Consider the following 10,518-nt stretch of genomic DNA (forward strand, 5'->3'; position numbering starts at 1 on the left):
AATTTGCTTGTATGGTAAACAGATCCAGTAGCCGTAGCAGAGCAGCACCTGAGGTAAAGGACAATCCCGAGCTTCTCTCCGCTGACACGGAGAAGACAGAGGAAGAGGAAGACATTGTTGGCAGATCCGAGCTCTCTCCACTGCGACTCCAGTCACGCCTCCGACGCTTCCGCTGCTCACCTTGCCAGCTTTGACGGAGAAGACAAACAGGCGGCTGAGAAAATTAGATCTAGGGTTTTTTTTTTAATTTGGGTTTAGGCTTTTTAAATTTTTTTTGGTGTAGTCTTCTGTAATACAATTTTATAATTTATAAATAAATTTTGATTTATAAATAAAATTTAATTATAAGTTGCAATTTCGATTTATATTTTAATTTTTTAATTTTTTATTTTAACTGCTATAGTAGAATTAACTAAAACAAACAGAAAATGCTATTTATAAAATTAGTAATAGCAGTAAAAAGACGCTATTAAATAATATTTAATTGCAGAAATAAAAGCGCTATCGTAGCGGAAGAAAAGATGGCACAACGAAATACCGCTATTTAATGTCCTCGACCTATTATGACGGGCGATGATACAGCGCTTAACAAACCGCTATCCTATCGTTAGATAGCGTTATTCGTCCGCTATAAAAACGCGTTTTTCTTGTAGTGGACAAGAAGAAGTAACATGGGAGCTTGGAGAAGCAACCAGACTTGTCACTATCCAACCATGAAGAATGCACCTTACTCATGTCACTTTCACTCAAGCAGACTGTGCCATCTTCTCTTATGTCCTTTTTTCTTCATCTGATTGTGCCTCTCCTTGTCCATATCCTTTGGCCTCTTCCAATTCTCCATTATATTAGTTGTTTAGTTTTTCCCTGATTTAGTAATTATTGTAAGTGATTGTCTATTTAAAGACCTTCACCATCTCTTGTAACACCAACTAGCATCAATATACAAGTTTCTTTCAGTCTAAATTCGTGGCTCTCTCTCTATCTTGTGTCTAAACAATATTCACAATGTAGAGAGTTAAGCATTATGGTTTAGAGGTTGCCTTAAACTCTTAAGGCAGCCTAATACTTGTAATATTTACTCTAAACTCTTCTTTATTTCTTCTTAAACTCTAGCTTACTGATTCTAAATCCCATTCATCTTAAGTGCACAAACTCTAAAGTGTTGTGTTACTTTTCAAGGATTAGATTCAAACTAGAGATTCTCTGCATTATATAATCAGTTTACTGTTTAAGATTCTTGGTTATATTTATGCTTTGTGTGAGGATTCATTCACAAGTTGGTTGTCTCTGATCTTTAATGGTGAGTTCCTGTTGTGTGGTTGAAGGGGATTCAGTTACAAGTTAACTGAATACTCTCTTGACATGAAACAAACACTCATGAATTCCAACATTTTTTTTTTTAGACAGAGAGAACTTGTATTGATATTGTTCAAATGTTAGTTAGCTAGAGTTTAAGAAGAGATAAAAAAGAGTTTAGAGTGTCTAATACGCCCCTTCGAGATGATAGTTTTTTAAGCGTCAATCTCGGAATGCTCGGACAAAGGTCGGTGGGCCAACTTTGAATCAGATCAATAGATCAGGTTGGACTGCGTGGATCGGGCTCTGATCCCATGTTAAGCTAGATGGACTAGTCTACACCATCACTAAATACCGAGTCATACACACATGATTATTCAGCCGATGAGCTAAAACCTAGTCGTGGCATCATCAACTTTATATTTCTCTTCGTTTTTGTTTTTTTTGAACAAACAAATATTTCATTGATAAATTTAACGACATAATAGAGAGTCTGCGTGGTACAAAGCAGATTTAGCTAAAGCATATGCAACAGAATTTAAGCTTCTTGGAACATAACAAGGTAACATTTAATTAGAGTTAATGTTATAAAAAAAAACATTTAAGCAGGGTTTAAGCATCTGCCGTTGCTATCAACTTTATATTTCTCTTTGTTTAGAAAAACAAACTAATGTAATAAGAACATGTTGAACTGTATCACTGTAAAGTTAATTACTTAGATGTTACTTTAGTTAGGTATGATCTGATGTAAATACACGTTAATTCGTGTCATTTCATACAAACAAAGTCTCTAATTTCCGCCAACACATATTACCTGGATTCCAACCGTGAAAAGCATTGGTTAGTTGATGTCTTCGACGAAACCCATCGACATGTGAGGGAAAGTATTTCGTAATGTGTATGTTCTTATACGTAACATCGTCGGGTATGGGGTATTACTAATGTGTGTTGGTTTACCTAAGTATTCTCTGTTTTCTAAAAGATAGCTTATTGCTACAAATATTTATTTGATGCTTCTTACTGAAAGTATCAAATAGAACTATATATTGGAAAAATAAATTGTATTCACTTAGGTGATATCTAAGGTTGCTTTCAATGATTATATTTATCTTATAGAATATTCTAAAATATGTAACAACCATTATTACTGCTCATGCAAATATAATTTTTCTATCTTTTAAGAACATAAAAATAAAAATAGAATATAATATAAGAAATGGTATAGTAAATATTGATAAATTACAAAATTATCTAGAAATACTATATTATTAAAAATACTATACTACTAGGTGTGTGCTCGCACCTTGTGCGAACTAATATATATTCTTAATATTTTTTTACTATTATATTTATTTTATGATAATGTATCTAATTAGATATAAATATTGTTTTTGTGTTTTCGGTCTTTTTAACCAAATCTCAATTGTTTACTGTGTGGAAATATTTTTCTTATTGTTTACACATGATTCTTTTATCTGGAAATTGAATCCCAAGTTTTTTTAATATTAAAAAGTTTAGTTTTAAAAATTTTGGCTTAAGTGTAAGCGTACTCAATATGAAAGAACAAATCTTTAATTTAGTAGTACAGTTTTTGGCCTTGTAGAACTATGCAGATAACTTGAATAAAACTTAATAATACATATCAGTGTGATTTTCAGGATTGGTTTAAAGAAATATGATACTTGGTTTGCATACCAAGAATGTGCATGTTAAACATGTATGACTAAATATTAAAAATTTAAATAAGCGTCATGTCATAAAAACAAAATATGATATAGAAAATTCACTGACTAGTAATGATATATTTTAAAGGTTCAACATTCACGACTTCGCTAATAATATCTAAAACACAAAACATTAGAAAGAAGAACTTGTGAACAAACATATCATAAATTGAATACATCAATAAAAACAAAATATGATATAGAAAATTCACTGACTAAACATTCCTTTTCATATTGACGTCCCAATATTTATTTAAATTCCATGAAATAATTATTTTTTAACTCTTTTGAAAAATCATCACAAGGTATGATTTTGGTTGTTCTATAGAAATTTATCTTAAAAAGCAGAAGAGGCCTTTTATATTTTATGGTCTAATCACCAGAAGTGAAATTGTGCAGAATAAAATAATCTCCTTGACATAACTTAGATCGAAAATTACCAAAAGACAAGTCGCCGAAAGAACATTTATCAATAGAAGCATGAGTCCCTAGTTCCCTAAGAAAATAAATTTTAAAATAATTGACTAACACCAAATCATATAATTAATGTGAATCAATAATGAAATAAATTAATATTTACGATGGTATCAACCAACACCAATTCAGTTGAAACAAATTTTGATTTTTTCATGATTCTAAAGTATCACCACCTTTACTCTAATTTTATAGCAATATTTAGCCAACTCAATATCCCCAATAAGAAAAAGTGAAACATGTTTCTTTTTCCAAAAGACAACGTTTGAAGTGTTTCATATTATTTAAAGATGAAATTTTGTGTGTATTTCCCATCAAACGTATGATGAGAATATATACAATCATAGCATAGAGTCGGCAAATTATAATAATAAATTATTAAAATGGATTCTAAGATAAAGCCGGCATCATAATTCTATGTATTAGCATTTACATAATACTATAACTATAATACGACCTAGACTAAGATAAATATCACTTATACTATCATTAAGCTATAAACTATATTAAAAGATAGATTACGTTAGTAACGAATATGATTTAAAATTATCCAGTAACAAATATGATTTTAAAATAGAATAATAAGAATTGATCATAACTCATCAAAGTTACAATTTAAAAAATATATATATGTATCTAATTACAAATCTTGAAATAGTTGTATTATTTAAATTAATAATTTAATGACTCAGTTAAAAACTAATAATAAATTAATGAATAGCTAAAACCTAATAAAACATGTAATTAACTTAAATCATGGAGAACATGACAAATACGAATAATTAAAATAATTTTATATCTAGTTACAAAGTGTATAGTTATATCATTTAAATTAATAAATTAATGACCTCAGCTAAAAACTAATAATACATTAATGACTAAGCTAACAAAAACATGACAAATAAGCAAAATTACCTAAAATCATGGAAGCATAACAAATAAGCTAAATCACTTCATAAATAATAGTATAGATTAAAAATACTAAACTATATCTATTTAATTTAGTAAATAGTATAGCCTAATGTTAGTCATGATTCTTGAACGTGATCATGTTTACATAGGAAGTGGCGGTGATAGATTCATAGATGTAGTGGCGATGGTGGTTACCACACTACGGTGGTGGTTACCACACTACGGTGGTGGTTACCATAGTTGTGATTGTTATACGACGGAGTTGATGGTGGTTATGGAGGAAGGGACGGTGGATTTGAGATAGATAGTACAAGTTATGAATTTGATTGTGGTGGTTGGGGTAACGGTGGTGATGGTGACTATGGCGGTGATTGTTTCAGAGGAAGTTGCGGTAATGGATATGGAGGAGACTATAATCTTTCGTATCAAAAGTTATTGTAATCGTGATGGTACCACAATGTTGGTCGTTATTATGGTGGTAGGTGGTTGTTGAAAAAAATTTATTGAAAAAGAGTTTTATAATTTATTGGTAGAAATAAATGAAAATTGAAACAACTAAGTTAGAAGGACAATATAGTATATATTATAGAAATGTTAGATGCATTATGCATTTTATTTCTTTTATTTTTTAGCTAGAAATCTTATATATGAATCATTTACTAATCTACCATTCATTATATTAATTGTATTTATGAGAACATACTGATTCTTGATTCTGTAACATATTGTTTCTATAGTATACTTTTAATGTTTTATCACCAGATTTACCAACCAAGGCCCCAAATTTTCCTTTATTTAATCTAATAAAACGTTTTAAATCGAATATTTCCCATGTGTGGACGTAAGTGGAGTGACATGTGCCACATTCTCGTTTTTGTTCAGAGACAATTGGATATATCACTTTTAGACCCGAATTAGCAAATTATCCGTTTTGCTGATAAACCCAATAAACTCTGTAGTTTAATTGTATGAACTTTCTAAACTGTCCTTTCCATTAGCCACGTTAGAAGAGAGGTTGACGGCGAAGACATTGAGAACTATCTTGGTAAATTTCTAAGTACGATTTGGTAGCCCGCTAAGGCTTGCTTAGGTCTGCAATAGGTTTGTTCTAAGTCATATGTTTAAATCTAATCTATTAAAATAGGAATACAAAATTGAATTGACCCTAGTTTTTTTTTAGTGTTTACATTTTCATGCCACTGAATTATTAAATAACCATAACTTCACTAATCATTGTCTTTTCATATTTTATTAAATTATTTCCTAAATCAAGTGTAGTTAAAGTTTTGTGTTCAAGATATTTCCTAAAATGATTTAGCTAAATTTTAGGAAAATTCAAGTTTAAAAATGATTTTTAATAATATTATGTAATATTTTTCAAGTATCATATAATCTCCACACATTTAGCTTGTAAGGCTTAAAATATATGTATATATGTATCAAATATTTCTAAAATATATTTTTAACCTTTTCAGTTACTTTTAATTATTTTCAACAATAAAAATATATATATTAAAATTTAAATATCATTGAATTACTTGTATAATAATATTTAATGTTTCTAACAATATTATTTTTCTAATGTATCTAAATCTCACCATATGACCTATATTTAATCAAAATATTTAAAATATTATTATATGTGGAAAACAATTCGGTGTTTAGAGAAAAATTATTCAAACTTATTAATGGGTCAATATTTGTCGAAGGTTTAGTATAGCACATAAGTCAATATTTTTACAGTATGTAAAATATTTAATTATTATGTTTATAAATATTTTAAAATAAGATAAATATTTAAAATATTAATTAATAAATATTTAAATAATATTCATGTATATAAAAGTGGAAATAAGTATCCGCACGGGTCAAGCTCTAATTACTATTATTTAACATTACTAATACCAACCACTATAGTTACTCATATATCTATTCTATTAAAACTGAACTACAAAATAATACTTGCCTATTTTAAAGTGGGTTCTTACAGATTTTCATTTCCTTTTTGACTAATTGTAAATAGTTCATTTATTGTTTTCATTTAAGTATTTTATTACATATTTTACATTCCCTTTTCACTCTTACAAACTACTTCATTAATTGTATTCCCATAATAATTCGATGTTATTTATTTTACGTATTAACCATAATAATTTACGTTTTTAAATAAAATTGCTCCATTAGTGACAAGAATTCAACCGGTTAACAAAATTATTTTTATTTGATCACATAATCAGTTAGACATGGGCATTCATGTATACGTTCGGATAAAGATCGGTTTCTACTGGTATCAGATTTTTGGATTTTAAAATTATACTATGTTGGGGTATTATAAAATTTTGGACAGGGTTCGAGTTGGATTCTTTCGAGTTCGGATAAATTTGTAGGAACCTAAAAATATCTAAATAACCTATATGTCTAAAAGTGTCACCAAACAATTTATTAAAAATATAAAAACCAAACCCGCACAGACGTGCTGGTTAATCTTATTATTTGTTAAGTTATATATTATTCCCATTTCTTATTTGTTACCTCATGTACATATTTGATTAACTTACTAAACATTCTCGCTAGCACATATTTTAGCGATTGATATAACTCTCATTAAACACACAAAAGGTTAACCATAATATATAATTCGTTACTACAATAGGAATTGTATTATGTTGGTGTACCCGCTAACATGTATGTTAGATATACACAAATTTATCATTTTTGAATTGTGCAAATTAGGATCCGTTAAAACACTAATAATATCAAGTAACTAGAAAAATATCGACTAACATAAAATATTAAGATTTTAAATTTAAAAAACACGAGTAAGTTATATATAATATTAGTGTCTAAATTTACTAGTTAACTATAACACTAGTATGTAACTGGTAATGTATTAAGTACAATTTTCTAAAGTTAGACGATAAAAGAATGTTAAATGCAAAACTGTGGGAGAGGAAGATTGGTAGCGGATCCGATGAATTGTAGGCGTTGTGAAGTCAGAGTCTTACGACTGAGGGAAACATAGTCTTCTTGAAAACTTGCTCTTTACTGATAAGCCAAACTATGTTTTCCCACACGTTTGCTACCTAATCATGCGACCAAAAATCAGTTTTAGCTAAGATGGGGTCTCCATCTTTTCTACAGGCGACATGGTCTCCACCTACAACATTAAACACAACACATAATAAACTTATAGTTTAACTGCTACAATTGACATTAACATTTAACTAAATAGATATCGTCTATAGCTATTAATACTTGACACAACAAAAAATATAAACATAATCCCAGTATATAGAAATAGTATTGCAGAAAGTTAAACAGTTGGGTTTCTATACATACTGTATATAACAGCTACACAACGCTGTAACGTCTAACTAGATTGTTATCGTCTACAACTATTATTACTGAATACACTATGGGTTACCATCTAACTATCTATACTCCAAAACACTTTGTCGTCTTCAATAGATGACCTACTAAACTCTTCTAAATTAAAATCTAATGAAGAGTAATAAATGTTACAAAATAAGTTATCAGCTAATTAAAAATATATCTTTATAGAATTGGTTTCCCTAGGCAAATAACAAAAAGTAGAAAACTTGAATAAATCGCAAACATATAAACATATGTTGGAGAGTAATGAAAAAGTTATCGACTAAGTTCTCTATAATATATTCTATACATTATGGGTTACCATCTAATTAAATCACTATCACTATGGGTTACAAAATATTTTAAAGTATATAGATGAGTAAGCATTACTTTAAGTGGTAAACAATAAGTTAAAGTCGGTGAAAGATATTAGACCCTAACCTCCTAACAAAAGACACCAGATCTATGTCTTCTTCTTCATTCGGACATGCTTTGAGGTCTAAAGATACTGTATCTTCCCCATCTCCAAAAAGTAAAAACCAGTAGTTTTACAGTTAGAATTTGAAAACACTACAAGAAAACACATGCTTAACGACGAAAATTAACGAGGAAAAACAATCTTCGTAAATTTGCGTCGAGTTTACGACGAATTTACGTGAAAAACTAAAGTCATCGTTATTTCCTCGTAACGTAACGACAAAACTGTTTCGTCGTAAAGTGGATGTAATTTTACGAGTATTTTACGAGGAAAAACTATTTCCTCGTAAATACGACGTAAACTTTGCGTGGTATTTACGAGGGAATAGTTTACGTGTATTTAGCGAGGAAATTTTTGAATCCACCAACTTTATAGGTGTTACACGTTTTTTTTGCCCACCTAATTAATTTTCGTCGTAAATTCATAGCAAAATTACAACTACCAGATTCGAATTTTCCTATAAATATGGATGTTTGAACATCATTTTAAACACACCAACAACAAAAAACGTGAAAGAAAAAAAATGGCTGGCTCCGGGACTATTTACGAGTTGCGGAAGTGGATGTATATGCATAGAGATGCTAACGGGAGAGTGACGAAAGAATACCTTGCGGGTCTGGAGACATTTATGCATCAAGCAGATTCAACACCGCTCGCCCAAGAAAGTGGTAAGATGTTCTGTCCTTGTCGGAAATGCAACAATTCGAAACTGGCAAATCGTGAAAATGTTTGGAAGCATTTAATAAATAGAGGTTTCACGGAAAATTACTATATCTGATTTCAACATGGAAAAGGTTTTAATTATGATCAGAATGAAGCTAGTAGTAGTAATAGCAATTTTCAGGAAAAAGAACCGGTTGATCATCATTTGCATAATGAACATAGTTACCATCAGGAGGAGATGGTAGATTTTGATAGGGTTCATGATATGGTAGCTGATGCATTCGTAGCTCATGATGAAGATGAAGAACCTAATATAGATGCAAAAAAGTTTTACGAAATGTTAAATGCGGCGAATCAACCACTTTACAGTGGTTGTAGAGAAGGTCTCTCTAAATTGTCGTTAGCTGCTAGAATGATGAATATTAAAACTGATCACAATCTACCTGAAAGTTGCATGAACGAATGGGCGGACTTGTTTAAAGAGTACTTGCCGGAAGACAATGTGTCTGCTGATTCTTATTATGAGATTCAGAAACTGGTTTATAGTCTTGGGTTGCCTTCGGAGATGATAGATGTTTGCATCGACAACTGCATGATCTATTGGGGAGATGATGAGAAGCTAGAAGAATGTCGATTCTGCAAGAAGCCACGATTCAAGCCGCAAGGACGGGGACGTAATAGGGTACCGTACCAAAGGATGTGGTACCTACCAATTATAGACAGATTGAAAAGATTGTATCAATCAGAGCAGACTGCTGGAAAGATGAGATGGCATGCCGAGCATACTCAGACGGATGGTGAGATGACTCATCCATCAGATGCAAGAGCCTGGAAACATTTCAACAAAGTACATCCAGATTTCGCTAGCAATATCCGGAATGTGTATCTCGGATTATGCACAGATGGATTTAGTCCGTTCGGAATGTCAGGGAGACAATATTCATTGTGGCCAGTCTTTCTTACTCCATACAACCTGCCACCGGAGATGTACATGCAACGGGAGTTACTATTCTTGACCATATTAATACCTGGTCCGAACCATCCAAAAAGGTCCCTGGATGTTTTCCTACAACCACTGATAAAAGAGTTGAAGGATTTGTGGTCAACAGGGGTGAGGACGTATGACTGTTCAACGAAGACGAATTTTACGATGCGAGCGATGCTTTTGTGGACCATAAGTGATTTTCCTGCCTATGGGATGTTGTCTGGATGGACTACACATGGGAGATTAGCTTGTCCATATTGTAATGGAACGACAGATGCGTTTCAACTGAAGAATGGTAGGAAGACAAGTTGGTTTGATTGTCACCGTCGATTTCTTCCCATTGGCCATCCTTACCGAATAAACAAGAATTTGTTTAGGCACAAAAGGGTTGTGAGAGACACTCCTCCTCCATATCTAACTGGAGAACAAATTGAAGCGCAAATCGACTACTACGGAGCTAACGAAACAGTTCGTTGGGGTGGTAATTGGCATGTCCCTCGTAATATGCCAGATTCTTACGGTGTTCATCACAACTGGCACAAGAAGAGTATATTTTGGGAGTTGCCATATTGGAAGGATCTTCTTCTGCGCCACAACCTCGATGTGATGCATAT

Source organism: Brassica napus, chromosome C9, assembly GCF_020379485.1.
Source record: "Brassica napus cultivar Da-Ae chromosome C9, Da-Ae, whole genome shotgun sequence".
Classification (NCBI taxonomy): domain Eukaryota; kingdom Viridiplantae; phylum Streptophyta; class Magnoliopsida; order Brassicales; family Brassicaceae; genus Brassica; species Brassica napus.